General features: G+C 44.1%; 1 long non-coding RNA gene and 1 pseudogene across 1 annotated transcript in view; one reads left to right on the top strand and one right to left on the bottom strand.

Moving 5' to 3' along the window:
• LOC147005446 (uncharacterized) overlaps nucleotides 1-24207 on the bottom strand; it is a 40938-nt gene that overhangs the window by 5438 nt on the left and 11293 nt on the right. The gene's annotated exons all lie outside the window — the stretch shown is intronic.
• Nucleotides 6095-7223, top strand: LOC110290853 (POU domain, class 5, transcription factor 1 pseudogene; annotated as a pseudogene).

Genomic DNA, 24207 nt, shown 5'->3' with positions numbered 1-24207 from the left:
CTCTAGCCCAAAAGGAAAGTGAGAGAAACACTTCTTTCATGAGCACACTTCCTTCACTCGAATATCTTTGAGTTCCTTTGCAAGATCTTGAGTCCATAGCTACTGGCAATTGTTTGTGTTTTTATTTGAAAATCATCTTCTTGCCATAGAGCGGATGATCCCACAGCCATTCACCACAGTAGAAATAGAACGTGGGCCACATGTTTGTCTAAAACTGAAGTGAAAAGAATGAGTTGAGATGAGTTTGTGGGCATAATTAGATGGCGTTTAGCGCCATATATCTCAATGGCTGCCAAATTGATCAAGTAATCATTAAAAATTTAACAAAAATCTTTACTCTTTAAAATTAACTCAGAAGCATTTCAAATTAGCCACATTTCGGTGCTTACTAATTATGCGTGGCTAATGGCTGCCATGTTGATCAGTGTAAGTAGAAAACTCACTTTCCTCTGTCAGACTTAGAAGAGTCTGGATTTAAAAAAATTAATAACTTGAAGCCAGCTGCAGTGGTACACTCCCCAATCACAGCTCTTGGGAACTAGAGGAGGCGGATTAAGAGTTCAAGGTCACTCTCAGATACCCAGCAGGTGAGATGTTAGCCTGGGCCACATATATCCTTGAAAATGGAGCCAGAAAGGGTAATAATAATCTACTAATAAATGCTTTAACTCACTGAAATGATGTCAAAAGCAGTGATTACTACTGACAGAGTCCTAAGGGAACACACTTGCATACATTAAATTGGTAGAATTTGGTTGTGTGTTCCTAAAAGGACGAGCTGTAAGCCACTACGTTGTGGTTCTCTAGAATATCAGAGCGCACTTAACAGAAGCTGGGATCTAATAGCTTTTCTGTTTTTAAGATTATGAACTAGGGCTGAGTGAATCCAGCTGTTAAAGCACTCGCCGGGCAAGCAGAAAGACCTAAGCTTGAGTCCCAGAATCCACTTTCAGAAATGGTGGTCATGGGTGCGCATCCTTGTTTGTTTGTTTGTTTTTATTGGATATTTTTTTATTTACATTTCAAATGTTTTCCCCTTTCCAGATCTCCCCTTTGGAAACCCCTCTATCTCATCCCCTCTCCCCCTGCCTCTGTGAGAGTGTTCCCCAGCCACCCACCCATGGATGCACACACGTGTAACCCCACTATTGAGGAGGCAGAGATAGGCAGATCACTGGAACTCACTGGCCAATTGGTCTACTTAGCAACTCCCAAACCAGTGAGCTATGCTGTCTCAAAAAATAAAGTTGAACATTATCTCTAGCCTCCACCTGTATTGCACACATGTGCCCCCAGGTGTAAGCATACACAAAAAGGGAGGGGAAAATAGGAGGAAGGGGGGAGGGAGGGAGGGAGGGAGGGAGGGAGGGAGGGAGGGAGGGAGGGAGGGTGGGAGGGAAGGAGGGAGGGAGGGAGAGAAGAGGAATGAGTCTAAGGTCTTTCAGAGAGGTATGGACAGCATGTCACTGGCACACACTGAAGAGAGTATATCACCACCAAACATGAGAGAGCTCTGAGAACGCTGCGTCCATCATCTCCTGCAGCCGGGCTCACCTAACTGAAGCAGACATAATGAAACTGTGTGAATACATATTTCTCCTATTGGGCTGAATAATAATTATTCATGCAATTACTTGTACATTTTCAGAGTGCTGGCCTGCTAGTTAGTCTCCCAGGGGATGGGACCTCAGAACTAAATAGATTCTGACACCATCAGTTTTCTCAGGAGCATAGTGAACCCTGTAAATGGCTCTCTCAACCCAGAGGGCGTACAGGACACAGGCTCTTGCACCATGCTCTGGGCGACCTCTCTCTTTGGCCAGAGGCGTTCTATGTCCATGCCTCCCTCGCATGCAGACGTGGAGCCCAGGATGGCGTGATTACAGGAGCATTGCCAAGCTTCTGATTGAACTGGTTTCAATATTGATGCTGGGCCCAGCTTCTCTTTGCACTTCTGCCTTGCTTCAACAAAACAATCAGCTAGAGAAAATAAAGCTCTGAGACAATTCAGCCCAGTGTTGACATAGCCTATTTCAAACTCTCAGCGCTATTGTTTAAAATGTGCCCCGTACAAACCAGTAAGCCTGTCTAAGTGGCTAAAATTGAAATTGTGACTCAGATGTCAGCAACTTCATGAGAAATACGTAAAGGATTTTGCTCCTCCATCTCAGGAGTTCTGCTTTCTCAGAGGAGAAAAAAAAACAAAAAAAACAAAAAAAAAAACTTCCTATTGTGTAACACAGACAGTTTAACTATATATTTAAATTCTTAAAATCATTAGATTTCTATTGTTCATCTTAATTTCTTTCTTTATTATTTATTTATTTATTGTTTATTTTGTTGAGACAGGGTTTCTCTGTATAGCCTTGGCTGTCCTGAAACTCACTCTGTAGACCAAGCTGTCCTCCATCTCAAAGATGCACCTGCCTCTGAAAGGTGTGTGCCGCCACCTCCTGGCTGATTTCTTTCAGATTGTTTATAAATGAGCTCTTCATTAGAAAGAAAAGACAAAATGGTTACATAGAATCCACAGATTACACAATAACTAAGATTTAGTTAAAATTGATTTCCCTCCTTCAATTGAACATAGATTCTTTTCTCATATAATATAATATGAATATAGTTTCCCCTCTCCTCTCCCCCCACCTTTCTTCCATCCTTAGAATGATTTTTAAAAGAAATGAATTCAGTAATTTAATTGAATATAAACACAGAATCAAAAGTAATAGGTCAGGAGTTGGGCATGGTGACTCACACCTGTAATCTTAGCAATTGGGAGGTAGGGGCAGGAAGAACAGAAAGAAGTTCATAACCAATTTCAAGTATAGAGTTCAAGGCCAACCTGGACTATATGAAACCTTGTTCAAAGACACAGAGAGAGAGAGACAGAGAGAGAGAGAGAGAGAGAGAGAGAGACAGAGAGAGACAGAGAGAGAGAGAGAGAAATGGTGTATTACTTTACAAATCTTTGGCGTGTGTCCTCCAGGTAACACGGCACACATCACTCCTACAGTCCATTAACCTCAGACCCTGTGTAACGCACTCGTCATTTGAAGGATGGCTACACCCAAGTTCATTTCCTCGTGAGAGTAAGGACGAGGTGATTACACAGTTTGGGTTTTTTACCCCTGTGGTTGATAGTTTCTACTGCTTCTCTCTCTGGTTGCTTCAGGGGTATTTTGTATGCTTCTCTCTAGCACTAGCACAGTCTACTGTACATTTTGTACTGACAGATACAACCCTCTTAACCATATTCACTTGTTGCGCACTGCTGTTTTGTAGGAACCAAATCGAACCCTGAAAGCATCTTTAAGAGGAACCACCTGTCTCAATGTAAGAGGTAAAACAGACAAATGAGGAAATAGCAATCTAAACATGATTAAAAATATGGAAACGAACCTCAGGAGAACTCTAAGTAGGTACAGCTAGAGGAGATTGTCTCTCCCACTTCCTCATGAATACAGCATTGAATGTGGAAAGTGAAGCACTCGGGCAGAAATTCCAGAAAATGTGTGTAGAAAATGCTCAGGTGGGGTGGTACCCAGGGGGTACTTCCCCCTTCTCGGAGGTGAAGGGGAGGGGCTGGGAGTAGGGGCAGCATGAGGGGGGCTGGGAGGAGAGAGGAGCCTGCAATCAGGATGTAAAGTGAATAAATAATTAATTAAAAAAGAAAATGCTCCATAAAGTTGGACATTATCACCCACAATGCCACTGTTTTTGGTGATGCTATCATTATAATCCTGTACACAGCATTTATTATTTGAAAACATATAGGGCATTATGCTTACTTAATTTCCTTCATTTTAAGCAAATCAAGAAGTAAAGAAGCTTGGAAGCCTTAGGATGTAGGAGTGTGAGAAGATTTATATTCCTGACTCAATGTCTGCTCTCCCTGTCTGCTCGGGTTTTCTTTTTCTTCCTGCTTCCATTTTAGTAAGATACATTGGTCCCAAATTTGGCTCATTTCCTTGAGGTTATTGTGGTGGTTTGAATATGCTTGGCCCAGGGAGTGGCACCATTAAGAGGTGTTGCCTTGTTGGAGTAGGTGTGTCACTGTGGAGCTGGGCTTTGAGACTCTCCTTCTAGCTGCCTGGAAGACAGTGGTCTCCTGTTGTCCTCTCAGCTCCTTCAGGACCATGCCTGCGTAGATGCTGCCATCTCCCCACCTTGTTGATAACGCACTGAACCTCTGAACCTGTAAGCCAGCCCCAATTAAATGTTGTTCTTTATCAAAGTTACCTTGGTCAGAGTGGCTCTTCACAGCAATGGGAACTCTAACTAAAGCAGCTATCAATTTTGTTATGTGGCTGGCAGAAAATTTCTGAAGATCATGTGTGTTTCTAGGCCTCGTTTCTGATTTCTAATCCCCCCATCCTGTTTATCTTCTGGGCACACACACATCTTCCTTTCACTTCTTCTTATTGCTTAATTCTCATCTATTTATATAGTTTCCAAAGCTTTCCCTCATTATTGATTTCTACTTTCATTGGAATTGTGACTGGAAAAGATATAGTTTAACTTAAAAAAAAATATTGGTCCATTTTAATGGCCCCCCCATCCGATGGGAAATAGTCCATGTGCTATTCAGAATATCTGTTTTGCAGCTCCCAGCTGAAATGGTCTGTGGTATCTATTAGGTCTGTGTGGTCTAGGGTGAAATTTAATTCTGCTTTGTATTTTTCAGTTTTTATTTTTCATTCTGAATGATCTGTCCATTGCTGAAGATGGAGTTTTAAAGCCATCGATTATTTCTGTCCAAGAATAAATTTCTTCCTTTATGTTTGTTAATATTTATTTTATATATGGAGGTACCTTGGTATGGGGAACACATTTAAAGCTAGTATTTCTTTTTTATTATACAGTGAAGTCCCTTGCTTCTCTTTATTAGGTTTGATTTTAAATCTATTTTATCTGAGGAAATATGGGTGTTCCTGCTATCATTAGATTTTACTGACATAGGTCTTTGAAGAACTGACTGTCCTGGAACTGGTTATATAGATGAAGTTGGACTTAAACTCACAGAGATCCTCCTGCCTCTACCTCCTGAGTTACGAGATTTAAAGGCATGTGCTGCCACACCCAACCAAAGTGAATAAGCAATGTATAGTAGAGGCTTGGGTTTTATCCATTTAGTCGCTCTGTGCCTTCTCAGTGAACAATTGGATCCGTTTATATTTAAAGTAAGTGGCTGCAAATGTTTTCTCCTGCTATTTTATTACTTATTCACTAATTCTGTTGTGATTCCTTTCACCTTCCCTGGAGTTATATTATCTTTTGGGAGAAGTGTAGCTGGATTTCTTGCTTATAATAACTGGTTATAGCAGAAATTTTCGCTTTATAGTTACCAAGATTATTATAAAAACATATTTTGATGATAAGTTCTTTTAAACCACTCTTGTCTTTTCAATATTTCTTTCCCCCCTTTCCATACTTCTATGTTTCCTGGTTTTTTGTTTACTGAAGCATGCTGTTCCTTTGTAACCCAAGCTGGCCTCGGCCTGTGGAGGAAAACACACCTTATTTCTCCTACTGAGTGTGTTTGGTGTCACTTAACATAATGATTATCAGTCCATTCATGTTTTTACAAATATTATAATTTCATTCGTCTTTACAGCTAAATAAAAACCCATTGTGTATATTGTACATTTAATGTATTCATTCTTGTATTGAGGATCCCCTCTAGTCACCACTATTGTGACTAGTGTGTGTGTGTGTGTGTGTGTGTGTGTGTGTATCCCTACAGAGTGTTGGCTTAGAAACCCCCAGTACCTACCTTGGGGTGCTATAGATGAATCATATGATAGCTCTATTCTTAGGTTTTTGAGGAATTCTCACTCTGGTTTCTACCAGCTGAATTAGTGCTTCTCTTTCTCCACCATTCACGGAGGCTGACATCTGGGGACGGGGGGTTCTCCCCTTTCTAGATAATAGCTATTCTGCCTGAGGTGAGATAGAACCCCAAAGCAACTTTAATTTGCATTCTCCTGATAACTGGAGGTCTTAAACATGTTTCTATGGAAACAGTCCCTAGGTGAGCCATCTTTCCACCACCACCACCCCCAACCCACCCCCACCCCGCTTGCTCGTGTTCCCCATGGCTGGACACCTGGCTTCAGACTTCACCTTCTCACCCCCACCAGGTGGGGGTGATGGGTCAGCAGGTCTGGAGCCGGGCTGGGTGGACCCTCGAACCTGGCTAAGCTTCCAAGGGCCTCTGGGTGGGCCTGGAATAGGACCAGGCTCAGAGGTATTGGGATCTCCCCATGTCCACCGGCATATGAGTTCTGCGGAGGGATGGCATACTGTGGACCTCAGGTTGGTGTGGAGACTTTGCAGCCTGAGGGCCAGGCAAGAGCAGGAGTAGAGAGCAACTCAGAGGGAGCCTTCTCTGGGCCTTGTGCCGACCGCCCCAGTGCAGTGAAGTTGGAGACGATGGAACCAAGTCCCGAGGAGTCCCAGGACATGAAAGTCCTGCAGAAGGAGCTAGAGAAGTTTGCCAAGCTGCTGAAGCAGAAGAGGATCACCTTGGGGTACACCCAGACCGACGTGGGCTCACCCTGGGCGTTCTCTTTGGAAAGGTGTCAACCAGACAACCATCTGCCGCTTTGAGGCCCAGCAGCTCAGCCTTATAACCATGTGTAAGCTGCGGGCCCCTGTTGGAGAAGTGGGTGGAGGAAGCCGAAGACAATGAGAACCTTCAGGAGATATGCAAATCGGAGACCCTGGTGCTGGCCTGGAAGAAAAAGAGCACGAGCACTGAGAACCATGTGAGGCGGAGCCTGGAGAAAGAGTTTCTGAAGTGCCCAGAGCCCTCCCCTCAGCAGATCACTAGCATTAGCCACCAAGCAACTTGGGATGGAGAAGGATGTGATTCAAGGATGGTTCTGTAACCGACGCCAGAAGGGCAAAAGATCAAGTATTGAGTATTCCCAACGAGAAAAGTATGAGGCTTTCCAGGGATGCCTTTCGGGGCGGGGGCTGTATCCTTTCCTCTGCCCCCAGGCCCCACTTTGGCACCCCAGGCTATGGGAGCCCCCACTTCACCACACTACTTGATCCCTGTCCTGAGGGCGAGGCCTTTCCCTCTGTCCCCTGTCATTGCTCTGGGCTCTCCCATGCATTCAAGCTCAGACACCCGCCCTCCCTGGGGATGTTGTGAGCCAAGGCAAGGAAGGGAGGTAGACAAGAGAACCTGGAGCTTTGGGGTTAAATTCTTTTACTGAGGAGGGATTAAAAGCACAACTGGTGTGGGGGTGTGGGTGGGGTAGGATAAGAAGTTCAGTGATGCTGTTGATCTGGAGCCTGGCTGTCACTCATCCTTTAGTTCTTAAATAAAGACTGGGACACACAGTAGATAGCTGGGGAAAAAAAGAAAAAAAAAACAAAACACGTTTCTACAGATTTATTGACCATTTGCATTTCTTCTTTTGAAAACTGTCCACTCAGCACATTACCCATTTCCCATTTATTGATTGGTTATTTTTGGCACTTTTTTCTAATTCTTTATTTTATTAGATATATTCTTTATTTACATTTCAAATGTTATCCCCTTTCCTGGTTTCCCCTCCCTCCCCTCACCCTCTACCCCCTACCCCTGCTCACCAACCCACCAACTACTGCTTCCTGGCCCTGGCATTCCCCTACACTGGGGCATAGAACCTTCACAGGACCAAGGGCCTCTCCTCCCATTAATGACCAACTAGGCCATCCTCTGCTACATATGCAGCTGGAGCCATGGGTCCCACCATGTGTACTTATTGGTTGGTGGTTTAGTCCCTGGGAGCTCTGGGGGTACTGGTTAGTTCATATTGTTGTTCCTTCTATAGGGCTGCAAACCCCTTCAGCTCCTTGGATCCTTTCTCTAGTTCCTTCATTGGAGACCCTGTGCTCAGACCAATGAATGGCTGTGAGCATCCACTTCTGTATTTGTCAGGCACTGACAGAGCCTCTCAGGGGACAGCTATATCAGGCTCCTGCCAGTAAGCACTTGTTGGCATCCACAACAGTGTCTGGCTTTAGTGATTGTATATGGGATGGATTCCCAGGTGGGGCAGTCTCTGGCTGGTCATTCCTTCAGTCTCTGCTCCTCTATCTAATTCTTTAGAAAGTCTATATATTAATTTCTTGGAAGATGTAGAGTTTCCAAAGACTTTGTTCCATTCTACAGTCTGCCTCTTCACACAGTTGATTTTTTTTTTTTTTTTTTTTTACCTTTGTGGTAAAAAAGTATTTTGCTTTTATGAGATACTGTTTGTTAAATCTTGGAGTTGTTTCCTGTGCTCTTAGCGTCCTTTTCAGAAATACCCTGACAACGCCTGTTTCTAGAGTTGTCTTGCCTACCTTTTCCTCCATTAGGTTTATTGTTGTGGACTTTATATTAAAGATTTCTGTCTGCTTTAAATTGATTTTTGTGTAGGGTAAGAAATTCTTCCTTTAAGAATTACACTGAGTCCTCGTCAGCACAGCACAGTGCCCGTTGTTCTTCTTTTGGAGCAATGAAGCTGTGGAGGTCACATGACCCTCTGGAGCATCAGAATTCTCAGTCCCCGTGTTGTTTTGTTTTGTTTTGTTTTATTTTGTTTTGTTTTGTTTTGTTTTTGAAGACAGAGTTTCTCTTTGTATCCCTGGCTGTTCTGGATCTCACTCTCTAGACCAGGCTGGCCTCAAACTCAGAGAGCTAATGGCCTAATAGATTTAAGTTATTTTGGTTAACAGTAATAAGATAATAATTTATTTGTCCAGCAATAATAGCTAATAGTCTATAATTCTTGAGACAAAAACGATTCTGACATTAAGAGACTGAAATTGTTTGGGGGAATACTGTAGTGAACACTTAGAACACAAACCAAAGAAAACAAAGATGGAGGCACTCCTGTACAACACAAGGATGTCAGAAGCAAAACCCCAGGAGCTGATGGCTCACATCAACCAAAGCAGGGATCAAGACATCTGAAAGAATGAGATAAGCCTCTGTAGGGTCCAGAAGGGCTAGAAGAAAAAAACAAAACAAAACAAATTCCTGCCAGTTCAGTGGATGTTGGTCTCCACCAAACCTCAACACAAATGAGCAACCTACGCTAGCCAACAAAGGTCCCAGGGATCAATCCTCCCACCGGGCTCTCCTGCCTCTGGCCTGGCTCTGACCTTGAGTTATTTTCCTCTCTCTGTTGTGTGAGCAGTAAACTGTACATTTGAAAATGACACCTGCCTATCTGCCTTTTCTGATAGGAAAGTCCTGTTCATGGCAAACATCACAATAAGCACACAGACACTGACCACTAAAGTATCAAGTCATATGAGGAACAGGGACTCCGCAGAGGGAACCAGAAAGTGCCAGGGCTAAAGGTCGGGTTGCAACATAAAGCTCGGAGAAAATTCCTGATGCTGCATGGCAGAACCTGTACCAAGCTTCTGGCTGAGGCAAAGCAGGATGCCTGCTGGCCAGGGTGAGGAAGGGTTTCTGGGGCTTGGGGGCTTTAGTTTTCTTAGAGGCAGAACAGACTCGGGTGATTTATTTGGACTATTTGGAGTCAGTGTGTGGCAGAACATTGACGAAACTCAACTTAGAATAAAGGTTCAGGCTCAGACCGTGGCCACTCAGCATGTGGGTTTTTTGTGCTTTGGTGAAGTAAATATCAGAGCATAAAGAAGAGTTTGTTTGCTCCCCTGGGGACATCTGGGAACCCAACAGACAGGTGGGGGAAGTGGCTGCATCCTAGTATCCTCTTCATGACTATAGTAGTTCTCTAATCACTTGGATCAAGTAATCTGATAAGAAAGATTATTAATTGCCAAGGGGAAGAATTGGGGGGTGGATTAGATCAAATCTCTTCATATGTGTGAGTAAGCAGTCCTGGAAAGAAGCTGACTCCTTAGGCTGATCTGCTGATAATAATAATAATAATAATAAACATCCCAGGGGCTGTGGAGGTTTGCACTGTTACTGATCTGATGGCCTAGGTCCACTTTCTCTGGGGCTCTCTTCATCTCGGTAAAGAACCCTGGCCCACCTCTGTATCAGACCTAACATCCTGATAAAAGACAACAGCCTTTGCCTTGTATAAAGGTGTATAAAACCTATTCCCCAACAATAGAAGGGCCAAGAATGGCATCATCATGTAACACCCGAGACCCAGAGTTGAGATCCCCGTGCCCTGCTTGTAACTGCCTACCTAATGCTTCCACAAAGGTGTTTTTTAAATGCCTTGGTTTATAACTTTCTTTGTTATGCTTCTATTAAAAACTCCATGAAGATGCTTCCACATTGGAACATTATATTTGGGGACACCTGCATATATGTTCCCAGGCCACAATCACTTATATTTGTCTCCAGAATAAACCATGTCTTTTATCCCTTTGACATGAGCTGTTTCTTTCAACAACATATGCATATATAAAATTCTCAATCAATAAAGAAGCAACCTAAGAGAGAAAAGATTTATTTTGGCTCTCCGTTTAAGAGGATACAGTCCCTTTCATGGGAAAGGGGAGTAGGGTTCATGGCAAAGAGAACATGCAAATGGTTAGGACTCCTCACAGCTTCAAGGGCCAGAAGCAGATCCATCTACATGCTCCAAGTTCCACCTTCTATATAGCTCTCCATTTTTCAGTCAGGCACCAGCTCTGGATGGTCCTCCTCCAGTGACCATCAGCTTGGGACCAAGTGTTTAAAACATGGTAACCTATATGTGACATTTCATATTCAAACTATAACAGAAAGACGAGTCCCTGACATTCCAACTTTTCCATTTAAACTTCACATCCTAAAAGTTCTTCAACTTCCCAATAGTGCTATCACTATTGGGGACCACATCTCCAAGACATCAATATTCCAACTACAGCCATGATGCTATGGGAAGGAAAGATTGTCTTGAGACAAGTCTTCAGGTGACACCAAGCTCACACAAGTTGAAATAATCTGTCATGGGCACAGATTTGAAAGAAAATACATGGTAGAGGTTATAGAAAAACAAAAGAGAAAGAGGGGAAGAGAAAACCAAGAAACAGGCAGGTATAAAGAGTTTCATATGTGCCATGGAAAAGAAATAAATATTCCATCATATCAAACACATCCCATTTTGGCTCACTGTGCAAACGGTGCACTTGGTATAGTTGAAGCTGAGGTATACTAATGACTGCTTGTAAAAGCCAGAGGGTAACCCGTTATCTCTCCATCCATAGAAGAAAACAACCCTGCCGAGGAGTGGATTTAACCTTCCAGCCTACAGAAAATTAGGCTCTGCATCGTAAGCCATCCAGTGGTACACCTTGCTCCAAAGGTGTATCTTTAGCACACTAGCATGGTCCCCCTAGAGTCAAGAAGAAAAATCCAAGCTTTTGACACTGTTGTGAATGAAACAGAGCTATAGTGGACCTTCATGTCTGGCTATCTCACATGCTGCCAGATTTTACTGTGGCACCATTTCAAACCTGTTCTCTTCATGATGTGGTAGGTGCCTATCAACTTCTGTGCAGTCGTCATGTATGATGGCCAGTTGAAGTCTGATCTTATCTGGGCCATGAATGCCCAGCCATTTGGTGACACATTCTTAGTGTACCTGAGAGAAGTTTTCTCAATGAGATTGGCATCTGAGCCAACTTACCAAATACAGCAAATCTCCTCAAACATCAGTGGGCCTCACTCAATCATTTGAAGACAAGAGTACAAAAGCCATAGCCTGCCATAGCCTCCCACTTCTAATTTAAATGGAAACTCTGCCTTCTCTTGATTCACCAGCTGGTAGTTTTTATTCTGGAACTACATCACTTGCTCTTTTGTGAGTCTTCAGTGTACTGACCGAAGATGCTGAAATCACCCAAGCCATTTCTTTACGACTGTTGTGTGACATGTTTTCCTCTGGGAATAATACAATGCCATCTTGGATTAGAGATTATCTTGTTCCAGTAGCCATGGCTGCTAATGAACAGACTACAGTGGTAGCCAGCTCTGTGAGAGAATGATGGAGTTAAGGATGCTCCCTAACAATGGAGTAGGAGAGGGTCACATGACCCAGACCTAAAACTCTTTCCTGCACTACCCCTTACGCAATCCTGAGAAGTGGAAGGTTAGCCAAAAGGAGAACTCTATGATGCACCTTCCACAAGTTTGTCACCATGAAGGCTGGAACTTTGCAGTGATTCAGCTGTCTTGAGCTCACCCACACTCCTCTAAATGCCCCCTCACCTGTGCTCTGTATGCAAGCCTAATAAACTCACTTGTTCCTCAAGTGAAACTTTGACTTTGATTAAATTGTACTTTCCCTTCTTACCTATCTGGGCAGAATAGACATTGTTTTTACTGGCCCCAGAAAAGTTGATGCATCAATAAGAAATCTTTTTGTATGTACAGACCACACACACACATACACACACACACACACACACACACACACACATACCACTTATACAACAGGGGGCAGGAGGAGGACATCTCTCACCAATACAGACTTCTAATTCCTCTAGTGAATCCTGTGCATTTAATCTAACAAATTAAGGCATTGGGATCAGCCTATGGCCTGCTCTAATTCAGTCCACAGTGGGAACACAGTGGTTTACAAAGAGATCTTGACCACTGTGAAGGCGGAAGACCACCATGTACCTAGGGGGAAATATGAACACCAGGCAGCACTGAGAGTAGCAAGGTGTTGTGTCATAAATTTACCAAGGTGAGATAAGACTGTAGAGACACTTGAGCATATTAAAATCATGGCAGGGTAGCCAAGCCATTCTGGATTCCCCTCCCCCCCCCCAGGCCAAGGAAAGTATGAAACTCCCTTACCTGGACTCCATAATGATATTGACAGCCAGACCAGGGATGCTGGCAATCCCACCAACTTGTCACATGACACCTGGCCTGTACACCTAAAACCAACAGGCAGAGAACTTCCAATTGTCTCTGGGGATCAGGTAAGCTCACCTCCCACTATTGACATAGCCTATTCAACAGCCATTTATCCATCTTCCTAGTCAGCTGTCTAGACCTCCATCCGGCTCCCGTTCCTCCATCTGGACTCAGCCCTGCCCTTCGGCATCTTCAGCTGGACTCACTCATCCTTCACCTGTGGCCCACACCAAGTCGACTCTACAGCAGCGTTCCGCTCCCTGCAGCTGCTCTAGGTTATTGTCCCTACAGACACCATTTCCCGCTCCTGAAATCTCTTGAAACTCTGCAGCAGCCACTGTGCTGGTTTGAAGGACGGTGGATCCCATAGGCTCACGTGTTTGAATGTGTGGTCACCAGTTTGTGTAAACCGTTCAGGAAGGATTAAGAAGTACATCTTGTAGGAAGAGCTGTGTTACTAGAGGTGAATTTTGGGTTTCAAAAGCCCATGCCACTTCAGGTTAGTCTTCTCTGCGTCATGGTTGTGTCTTGGCATATAAGGTCTCAGTTACTGCTCCAGCACCATATGGACCTGCCTGCTGGCATGCTCCCCAGCATGATGATTACGGACTCTAACTCTCTAAAACTGTCATCCCTAAGTCTGTAAGTTGCCTTGGTCATGGTGTCTCTTCACAGCAATAGAAAAGTTACAAAGACAGCCCCTTTAGCCCTTCATTTTATTATTTAACCAATATATCTAGTATATATGGGTTCTATAATAATATATACTATACAGTACTTATGTAGTATACATATACACGTATACACATATATACATATATACTGCTATATTTACTGTGTGATATGAGTGCTATTAAAGCTAATATTGCAGGGCTGGAGAGATGACTCAGCGGTTAAGAGCACTGACTGCTCTTCTGAAGGTCCTGAGTTCAAATCCCAGCAACCACATGGTGGCTCACAACTATCTGTAATGAGATCTTCTGGGGTGTCTGAAGACAGCTACAGTGCCTTCAGACATATAATAAATAAATAAATAAATAAATAAATAAATAAATCTGTTTTTTTAAGCTAAAATTGCAGTTAACATTGAAATAGAAAACCTGTGTCCATCACCCCTAGATTCCTTAGGAAAGCGGGTCTCTCTGAGAACACACTGCCATTGAAAGCATTGCTCCTGGTGATGCATTGACATTCAGTAACTTCTGAGTAAGAAAATGCAAGAAATGAACTGGCAGTGAGAAGTGAATGAATGAGAAATCAGATCAGCCTCTATGGTGAAAGCAGGTTTGTACTGGTCTGAGAGACAGTGCCCCTGAGATCCTGAGGCACAGGGTCTGAGGACCAGAGCAACATGCTGTGCTGAGTCTTTGTATTGGAGGGTACAGAGGGGAGAAGACACGGCTTTGCCAGACCCAGATGAACTGTTTTTCAAGACTGCAGGGTGGCAGCAGAGAAGTCAGATTGGCTGTTTTGTAACCTCCAGGTTCAGGGCACGTGGTGGGTTGAGTGTTAGATGCTTTCTAGGAATTCCATGGGCAGCAGATTTCCTGGAACTTTGGCCTTGTTTGGAGCCCTGGTTCGGGAGGATCTTCCTTTATTCTGACATTGTGGAAAGGCACCCATGCGCCACGTTTCTGACAGAGCATGCTTACAACACAGGTGCACTACAGAACACAGAGGTGGGTAACAGCATGGATACTGGACTCCAGGAAGTCAGAGGTTGAGCAAAGAAGACGTGAAGTGTTCAAAGCAAACAGCCTATATGGTAGTAGAATATCCCCAGCAGCGTCTTCCACATACTTCTGTAGTGACCAGCCAAGCACTGCAGCCTCTGGTCATACAGCTGCTAGCTCAGAGCAAGGCCACTCCATCAGCTATCTGAACCCCATGTGTCTTTCTTGAGTGACAGTCACCTCTGTGCTACTTATGAACAAGATCCATCAGCATGCTGACCAAAGGTGACAGGAAAAGTCCAATGTGGCTGTTATTTCTTCTAGTCCAAGTGGAATGGCATCAAGGAAAACAGAAATATTAAGGTCATATCGATACTTCTTGTCTAATGTAGATGGATAGACTGTACGTACACAATGAGTTGACCGCTATTTTTCAAATCACTCAACATGGATCTACATTAGGTCTCCCTGTTATCATTACATGTTCTATGAGCTTTGAGAAATGTCAAGCCGCATGAATCTATCATTTTGGCGTGTCACAGGATCGATATTTGCCCTGAAAACCCCACGTGTTCTATCTGTTCATCTTCATTTCTCCCTGGCCCTTGGTTATCAGTCATCTTTTTTGTATTAACTGTCTCCACAGTTTTGACCTTTTCAGAATGTCATATAGTAGGATTCATATATAATATACTCTGTATATAGTATGTAGATTTTTCCATATTGGTTTCTTCACTGCATTGTAGGTATTTGAAGTTTTCTCCTATGCTTTTGTAGCTTGAAAAAAAAATACTCCTTTTCAGTGGTGAGTAATAGACCACCATTTATTTGTTCACTTTCCTACTGTAGAACATTTTAGTAACTGTGACTTAGGCTGCTAGAAACATCTAATTTATCTAAATCCTCCAAAATAGCTCTCCAAAGTGCATTTCAATTGGCGACGCCTGAGACTTCCTGCCGCTTCAGGTCCTCACAGCATTGGATCTTGTCAGTACCTTTGCTATGCGGGTACATCACGCTTGTGCTTTAAGATAACAGTTTAGATTTCCTGCCTATTAAAAGTCTTAGGATAGAGACAAGCAAAAAATCGGTAACAGCAACAATAAAAAGCAGATGGTTCGTTGTATCCCCTCCCCTGTCGGCTGGTTGCTTTGCATATGTGGTATATTACCTATATGTATAAATTCATTTCCCTTTTTTTTTGTTTGTTTCTTCTAAAGCAGTAGGGAGGTCAACTAAAAGAACATGCACAGTGTTCACTTGTGGCAGAGCTACTGTTCAATTAAGAGTTTGGCCTTTGATCTGACCTGGAGAAGTCAAGCCAACTGTCATCTGATCTTTCTCAAAACACAGATGTGTTGCTAAATCACCCCCGAGTAGCTATTTTGATATTCAGTGTATTCTAGACTGTACCTAATAATGTTTTTTTTTTAATCATTTTCAGTTGTTTCTCACTCTTTCATCATTCCAACTCTGTGAAATCCCTGATTGAAAACCTTGCTGACCTGAAAACAGAACTTTGGCCTGCTATTCCCAACCTTCCATACCTGGACCCCTGCTTTCAAACAGCACCTTTGTCAGTGGTTGCTGCCATAATGATTCTCCTTTGTAAAGATGCCTTGTGCATCTTCACTGGGTCACACTAAGCAACCCGTTTATCCAAGACTCACATACAGGCAGTAAGTGAGTGATGGAAGAGGAATAAAGGAGCCATGGCTCACCCCAGTGAAACCACACGTGCCTGGCAACCTGTCTCAAAACCCGGAAACACACTGATGAATCTCCGGCCCCCTACAAATGCTCACCATGACTATTTCAGACCTACTCTGTGTCTATTGCTTCTTTCCCGTTCTTGGCTAGCATTTCCCCTTTCAAGAGAATAGAAGATCTCTACAGAATGTCTCTCAGCCTTCAGTCACTGGGTGATCTTTCTCACTCTGACTCTGACGTATAACTCGAACCCTGCCCTCTTTGGTGTCCTGGAGTCTTATTCTGAGTTATTCTGAGTGTCCCTTCATCCTCCCAATGCCTCTATTCCTCCTTCTCTGGTTCCTATTCATAATTTAATCACAATTCTACTTTCAGTGCAATCTACCCACCTCTAGTCCTTCAATCCATCAAATTACAGTTTCATCTTTCTCTTCAGAAACAAACCTTAGTGCTAACTCACCTATTCAGCAAATATGTGCTAGGTGCCAATTACAGAGAAAACTTTGTTCGAGGCACTGGATATTTGGATATTGGGCAGAGATGGAGAAAGTGCTGTGTGAGCATGCACAATTGAGCCTCTTCGTTTCTAATTGATAGCCTCAGAATATCCTTCCTGCTAGACTCCGTTTATTCGGATAATGCAGAAAGCAGTACAAGCAAGGCTGAGCTCCTGCAGGCTTTTGCCACACTACACCACTCTGAGAAGTGCTGGTTCCCAGAAGTTACCCAGCTTTGCACTGAAGGTGTCTGAAGACCCCAAAGATGCAGCTAATGCTGCCTAAGACAGAAGCGGAATGTTGAGACACTAAGACTACAAAGGTTGAACAATTGAAAACAAAATCCCCTTTATGGCACGGCCCACATGCCATTCCCAGCCAGACATAGAGATGGTTGTGTAGAAGGGTTTCCTTTGGATTCAGTACATGTCAAGAAGTGCACTTGGGGTCCTGGAAACCTGACTAGGAGCAGGGAAAGGATGAAGAAAGGACAGACACAGGTACAGAAAAGCTGGGGTCAAGTGGGGCGTGCTGTGATGGAGGTACACCCAGTACCATCTTCACTCAGAACCTCAGCATGTTTCTTGTGTGCAGCACACGGGTGGGGTCAGGGGTTGGCAAGTCTGAAGGTCTCTGTAAGCAAGGAGACTCACGCTGCAAACACCAAGAGGCAAAGCAAGCTGCAGCTGCTAGTTTTTGCACACATTGGTCATCTCATACTTGGACCAGAAGAAGGTGGCTTTGCCAGCTTTGGGTCTGACTCATATGGGGAAAGGCTTCTCCAAGTTTCCCTGGCTCTAAGGTTTCATTCCTATCATGGCTGTGCCTGTGTCAACAGTACATGTTCACTCAAGACTTCTGTCGCTCAGGGCTTCCTCCACTCCCTACAAACAAGGTGTATCTAGAGGGACCAGAAAAGAGCGATATCACTGTCAGCAGGGGAAAGCACACTCCGTCCCGGTGTTTCTCAAAGTTGAATAAAAGGAAATACCAGTCTGCAAGAGAAAAGGTGGGTGGCAAATTGTCAGCCCACCCTGTGGTCAATGAGGCTAAGTTTCTGTGAATCAGAGCATATTCTAAAGACCTGTGTAGAGTACCAGGGAACTCCAGGGATCTGAGGCCAAGAATAGTTCAAACAAAGCACGTCTCACTTTCTTATTAAAGCAAACAAAATGTGAGGTGGTGTTCATGGTTGGCTTTAGCAAATAAAAGTGCAGGGAGATACTACACTGGTGTTACAGCTTATCATGTTTGGTCATGTGAGAAGAGTCAAGAATATCCCTCCCAGGCCTTTGCCTTTCCTACAGAGATAATGTGGACACGCCGTGGCATCTCCTTCATGCCCTTGCTTTCAAGTACATTCCCTTCTCTTAGTGTATACACCTCTTTCTAGAAGGCCTCCTTGTGGGAATGACATTCTGCACTCTGCCCCATCCACAGTTCACAGTAAACTTGCTGCCTCCTTACACAGGCTTCTATAGGGAACAGCTGCATGTACAGGAGCAGTATAGAAACTTCAAGAATGACTTCAGTTTGCTCTATATGTTAGATTTCCATCACAGTGAAAGATACCGAAGGAAAAAAACACCTTAAAGAACGGAAAGACTTACTTCCCTCCCTGATCTCAGGCATTATACCTGTGGCTTCACTGGCTCTATTGCTGTGGGCCCAAGGCAAGACTGAACTTCATAAAGTGCCAAGTGTATGTGACGGTAGCAGAGTTTCTCTCATGGTACACAGGAGGAAGGAACAAAGGAAAGGGTCAGACATGTGCTACATCTTTCCTGAGTGTGTGCTCAGTGACCCACGTTCCTCCAACTAAATCCACCTCTCGGTAATACCAGGCGATGAATCCACCAAGAGTTTAACTCGTTGATTGGGTTAGAGACCTCAGGAGCCTCTCACCTCTCAACAGAGCCACTAGCTGGAGAGCAAAAGTTCAACCCATGAGCCTTCAGGGCAAACACGGCCTAACCAAAGAGCAGCACTGCATTTTGTAAGATGGGGAGCTGTTTAAACGCAGTTGCCTTTTGGAATCTTGGCACATATAAATGTAATTCTCTATGGACCAAAGAGGATCAGATGAGGCTTGAAATGCCAACAATATCAAGCCAAGTGTGGTAGCAGTCCCAGCACTTGGGAGGCAGAGACAGAGGCAAGCAAGCTCATCTCTGTGAGTTGAGGCCAGCCTGTTCTACAAAGTAAGTTCCAGGAGAGCCAGAGCTACAAAGAGAAGCCCTGCGTCAAAAAGAGAAAAGAAACAAAGACAGACAGAAAGGAAGGAAGGAAGAGAGGGAGGGAGGGAGGGAGGGAGGGAGAGAGAGAGAGAGAGAGAGAGAGAGAGAGAGAGAGAAGAGAAATACCAATAATGTCACCTGCCATTGTTCCTTACGAGTCTGTGTGTCCCTCACTCAGAAAGCAGAGTCAGAAGAATACAAAGTGTAAAGTTGGACTGCATTAATAAGACGCTCTGGGAGGAAAAGACTGACTTTGCATTGTCTATTAGACTCATTTAAACTGACAAAAAACAAACAAACAAACAAACAAACAAATATTGCCCAGGTAGCATGAGGCTTTAGTGATAGAGAAACAAAGCTGGCAAAAAAAGGAAGTAATATTTACATTTTCCCTATAGCTAAAATAGAGTAAGCTTCCACTCATCCTTACCTGGTCAGACACTGCCTGCTGAGATAGAACCTGATTCGTTTCAAGAGTGTTGGCCTTTGTTTCAAGCCACAATCCTTGTGTGAGATATATATATATATATTTGTCACATACTTTGGAAAGTTGAGTTTTCATAATGCCAATGTCCTGCCCGTTTACAGATGGTAGATCTGAACTCTGATTACGGTGAAAGATTTGTAATGTACTTTTGAATTAATAAAATAGTAATAGAATTGCGATACAGTCAGCTCAGCCCACTTTTACCATGGATCCTGTCTCATAAAAGTAGTAAGGTTTTAAAGTAATCAGCAACTGGTACCTCAGAGTAACTCAAAGTAAGTTGTCTATAAAAGGTTATTTTAAGAAGGGGGGGGGGTTCCTGGTCATGTACAACAGCTGTGGTCCAATAAGCTGTGATTGTAACTGTTTTCCTGTTTCCAGCTCCTGTCACTTCCTGAGGGTCCCTCACCTCTCACTCCTCTGCAAACTACCTCAGCAAGGGCAGCAACAATCTCCTGGCCACAGGCCACATAGAAAGGTTTTAGTTACATCATTAGATCCTGCTCGATGTGCACAGCATCCCCTCCACAGTTACTCTCAGACCATGCCCACCCATTTCTTTAAAGCCTTTAGCAGCCGTACATCCCCAGTAGGACAAGTTTTTTAGACAACTAACAGGACAGCAGAAGTAAGTGCGTATGGACTGAACTCCTGCTCTTCTCTGGCTCCCACTCTCACCTCTTTAGCCTTAGCCCTTGGTCTGACTCTTCTTGGTTCCCAAAACCCTCATCACCTTGAGCCACTGAACCCGCCAAGCGCTCCTTCCCCTCCTTTACTGTCTCACGCCCACTCATGCTGCAGCCTCACCTTTGGCAGCTTTTCCTCTGGAAGCCTTGAGTTCCAACTATGAGTTCAGGGCTCTTGTCATGTGCTGATGAAAGCTTCTAAGTTTAGACTCCATTCTAGAGAACCTGACCTAAGTTTGAATTCAGGTAAACTAACGGGCTGATACCTAGCATTCGTTTCCAAGTTGTCCCCCAACTCCCGACAAAACCTGAGCCCAGCTCCAGTCTCTAGGCTAATCCCCGACAAGACCGGAATCTTCTAGTTACACCCTCAACAAGACCAGCGTCTCCCGATTATTCCCCCCAACAAACCTGCAACCCCAGGTTACAAGCCCACTCCCTGCCTAACGACCACCAATGCAGAGGGGGGCAGAAGTTAAGTTTATGATATGGCCCCCAGAACCAGCCAATTGTGCTAAAGGCCACAGGAGCTTTCCAACTGGATGCTTGCACGAATACTCCCCGCTTGCTGCGTAGTATAAACCCTTGCCCCTGATAAACATTTGGGGCTCCTCTATCACCAAATCCATCTTGCATGATGGTGGTGCAATGGGAGGGCCCAAGCTAGCTCGAATAGGATAAAAAAAAAAACCCTGATGTGAGCTGCATCAGATTGGCTCCTATCTGGTTTGGGGGTGGGGGGTTGGAATCACTAACATTTCCCTGGCAATACACCTCCATGGGAGGCTCTAAATTGTTCTCACAGTGTTCCTGGGATTGTGAATCTTGTCTGTCTTGGCTGGAATGGAAACCCAAGGTTAGGAAGCCATACTCTGGATTTGTGTATGAGGACATCTGGGGGAGACCTGCCCTGGATGTGGGTCTCATGGGCATATAAACTGGGGGCTCAGATAGAGTAGAGGAAAACCAGAGAAAACAATTGGGCATGGGCACTATGTTCCTCTGCTTCTTGGCTGATGGGATGTGAGCCATTCTGTTTCAACATACCTATCCCAGTACTGTGGACCCACAACTCTGAAGCTGTGAGCTAAATGAACCAAAATTAAGCCTTTCTCCATCCTTAGGTCTTCGTTAAGCAGTTATCCTTGTCAGGTGATCTGCCCAATTCCCTACCTACACAGTTCCATGAGACATGAGACTAACTTTGATCAAGAGATATTTTTACTGTAGTTTCTGACACAACATGATTTCTTCATAACTATCACCCCGAGGCTGAACACAGCTCAATTGGTACAATGCTTGCCTGGCATGCATAAAACCTGGGTTTAATCCCTGCATCACATAAACTGGATGTGATTAATACATGCCTATAAGTCTGGGAGGCAGGGACAAGAGGATTGGGAGTTCAAGGTCGTAGTCAGCTACAAAATAAGTTCTAGGACATGTAGATGAGTTTTACTTCAAAAAAAAGCCAGATATAATAAATAACTATTACTCAGATTAAGATTATGTTTACTGCTGGGCAGTGGTGGTGGTGCACACTTTTAATCCCAGCACTCTGGAGGCAGAAACAGGGGGATATCTGAGTTTGAGGCTAGCCTGGTCTACAGACTGAGTTCCAGGACATTCAAGACTAAACAGAGAAACCCTGTCTCAGGCAAACAAACAAACAAACAGATTATGTTTACTGAAGACTTGGGTGTATGCTTTACAAAGCACTGTGTGCTTGGAGCCTCATGCAAGAAGACACCTATGCATGATCAAAATACTCTACGTGATCAGAAAAGTGCACTGCTAGCACAATTATCTGACCCCCAATGATGAGTCCTATGGTTTTCCACCATCCCTTTAAGGAGCAACCTCAACCACAGACACACTGACTGAGAGTCAGCATGCATAAACAAAGACGTGCCCTGGCGTTCAAGGACTGACCTAGAAGCTGTCCAACAGGCCTGGCTCAGCCCCACACTGAGCATGCCTTGTTCAGTCGAGTATCCGCATCACCTAGTGGTGAAGGACAGTTCTGAGAAGTGAGCTGTCAGGCAATTTCATCACAGTCCAGACATCAGCAAATGTCCTGACATAATCCTGGAGGGCAGAGGACAGTCACTCTAAAAGACCTCTTATATAATCAAGAACCCTGCTCAACTCGAGATGCATGCAGCTGCTGCCAGCAGAACACAGCTTTGCACTGCATTGCTTTTTAAATAAGTAGAAAGTGTGTTCTGAAATTAATTATAAAAATACAGTATAGTGAGTGTCCGGCCACATAGTGGGTCCATAACTGCACTGTACTGCAGCACAGTAGGTTTACAAGTATGTGAGTGGCACATCACAGTCTGCTGTTAGGATGGCAAGAACATCACTGGACAACAGGAATCTCTCTCCATTCAGTGATGGGATTGTCATTGTCTGTGTGGCCTGTCGTTGGATGAACTGTCAGCATACAGAACTGTGGTGACACACTGTGATATCGGGACATTTGTTAAAAAAAAAAAAAAATTAGTTTTCTGGCCGGGGAGAGACTTCTTAGACTTCTTTCTGAGTAGTCAAAGTAACATGGTTCATAGGTATTTGCAGATATGTGTATTAACCAATCCAGAACAGCAATTCTTCCATTTGGTTGTTGTAAGTCAGGAAGCAGGAGTCCTCTGCCCTAACCCTTCCAAGACAATCAAAGACATGCCTAAACTTAGGCACTGAAATTTTAAAACAAGTCCATGTTGCTTGCCTGGTTCTGCCTCGTCTTCTGGCAGAGAGGTAAAGGTTCTGACCCAACCCCCCATTACTTCCTGTCTCCTGTGTCCTGACAGTCTGTCTTTTCCTCATGGCCCCAATGACTCCTTTCTCTAACACCTGTATGACAGACTCTGTTTTTCTGAGTTTCTCCTGTGTCTAATCTCACAACTATACCAGACTAGCCCACTCATAAAAGATACAAAGCTAACCTCGAAGTCCAAGGGGAAGTTTCTACCAAATGCCAGAAGAAGGAGACAGCAGCCCTCAACTTAAAATAAACCAAGTAGTAACTGCCCCCATGTTAGCGACTGGAGTGCTCAAGTTTTCTCCTTACAGTGTTCTACCTAAAGTGTGCACAGAGCCAGTGAGTGTTGAAATGGTGGCCACGAGGGATGGATTGGCACTCAGTTTTGATTACCAATTTTGAGAGGATCAAGAATCATCAAGGAGGGGCAAAAGAGATGTGGCTCTGTGGCAAAAACAAACAAGCAAAACAAAACAAAACAAAAAACCTTGTTCTGGGGACTGGAACTGTTCTCAGCATATACATCAGGTGACTTACAACCACCTGTAACTCCAACTCCAGAGGATCAGATGCCATTTTTCTGACTTCTATGTGTACCCAAGAGCATGCATGTATATATACACACAGAGAGACACAAGTACTTGCATGCATATATATGCATATATATATATACACACACACATATATATCACCAGGGAGACAAACTCACTCAGGAATCCCAAGACTGTGCTAATTAAGGTAGAAAGCTGCATCTCACATGTGTGCAGCTCTGATCTTGGCTTGGGGTTCTTGGCAGAGCACAATGGAGAACATTGAGCATCAAGCACCAGCAGTCATCCCTCTCTTGTTGTGGACACAATGTAACAAGCTTCCTAACGCTCCTGCTACCATGTCTTCCTCACTATGGTGGACTCTCATATCCTAAGGCTGGGAGCCAAAATAAACTCTTCTGTAGCGGTCTGAATGAGACCAGTGCACATAAGCTCATATGTGTCAAAGTTTGACCCCCCAGTTGAGTTGTTTGGGAAGGTTTAGGAGATGCCACCTTGCTGAAGGACATAAGTCACATGGTGGTGGTGGTGGTGGTGGTGGTGGTGGTGGGGTGTGTGTGTGTGTGTGTGTGTGTGTGTGTGTGTGCTTTGAGAATAAAAAGCCTCATCTTTTTCCAGTTTGCTCTCTGTTTTGAGCTTGTGTTTCAAGATGTGAGCTCTCAGTTTCCTGTTCCTGCTGCAGTGCCTGCCCCCGCTGCAGTACCTCCCACCTGCCATGCCCCATCGAGACAGACTCTCATCCCTCTTCACTGATACAGCCC

This window comes from Mus caroli, unplaced genomic scaffold (genome assembly GCF_978045245.1).
Source record: "Mus caroli unplaced genomic scaffold, Mus_caroli_1 scaffold_3, whole genome shotgun sequence".
Classification (NCBI taxonomy): Eukaryota; Metazoa; Chordata; class Mammalia; order Rodentia; family Muridae; genus Mus; species Mus caroli.
The sequence above is the reverse complement of the archived record's forward strand: the minus strand, read 5'-3'. Positions and strand labels throughout refer to the sequence as shown.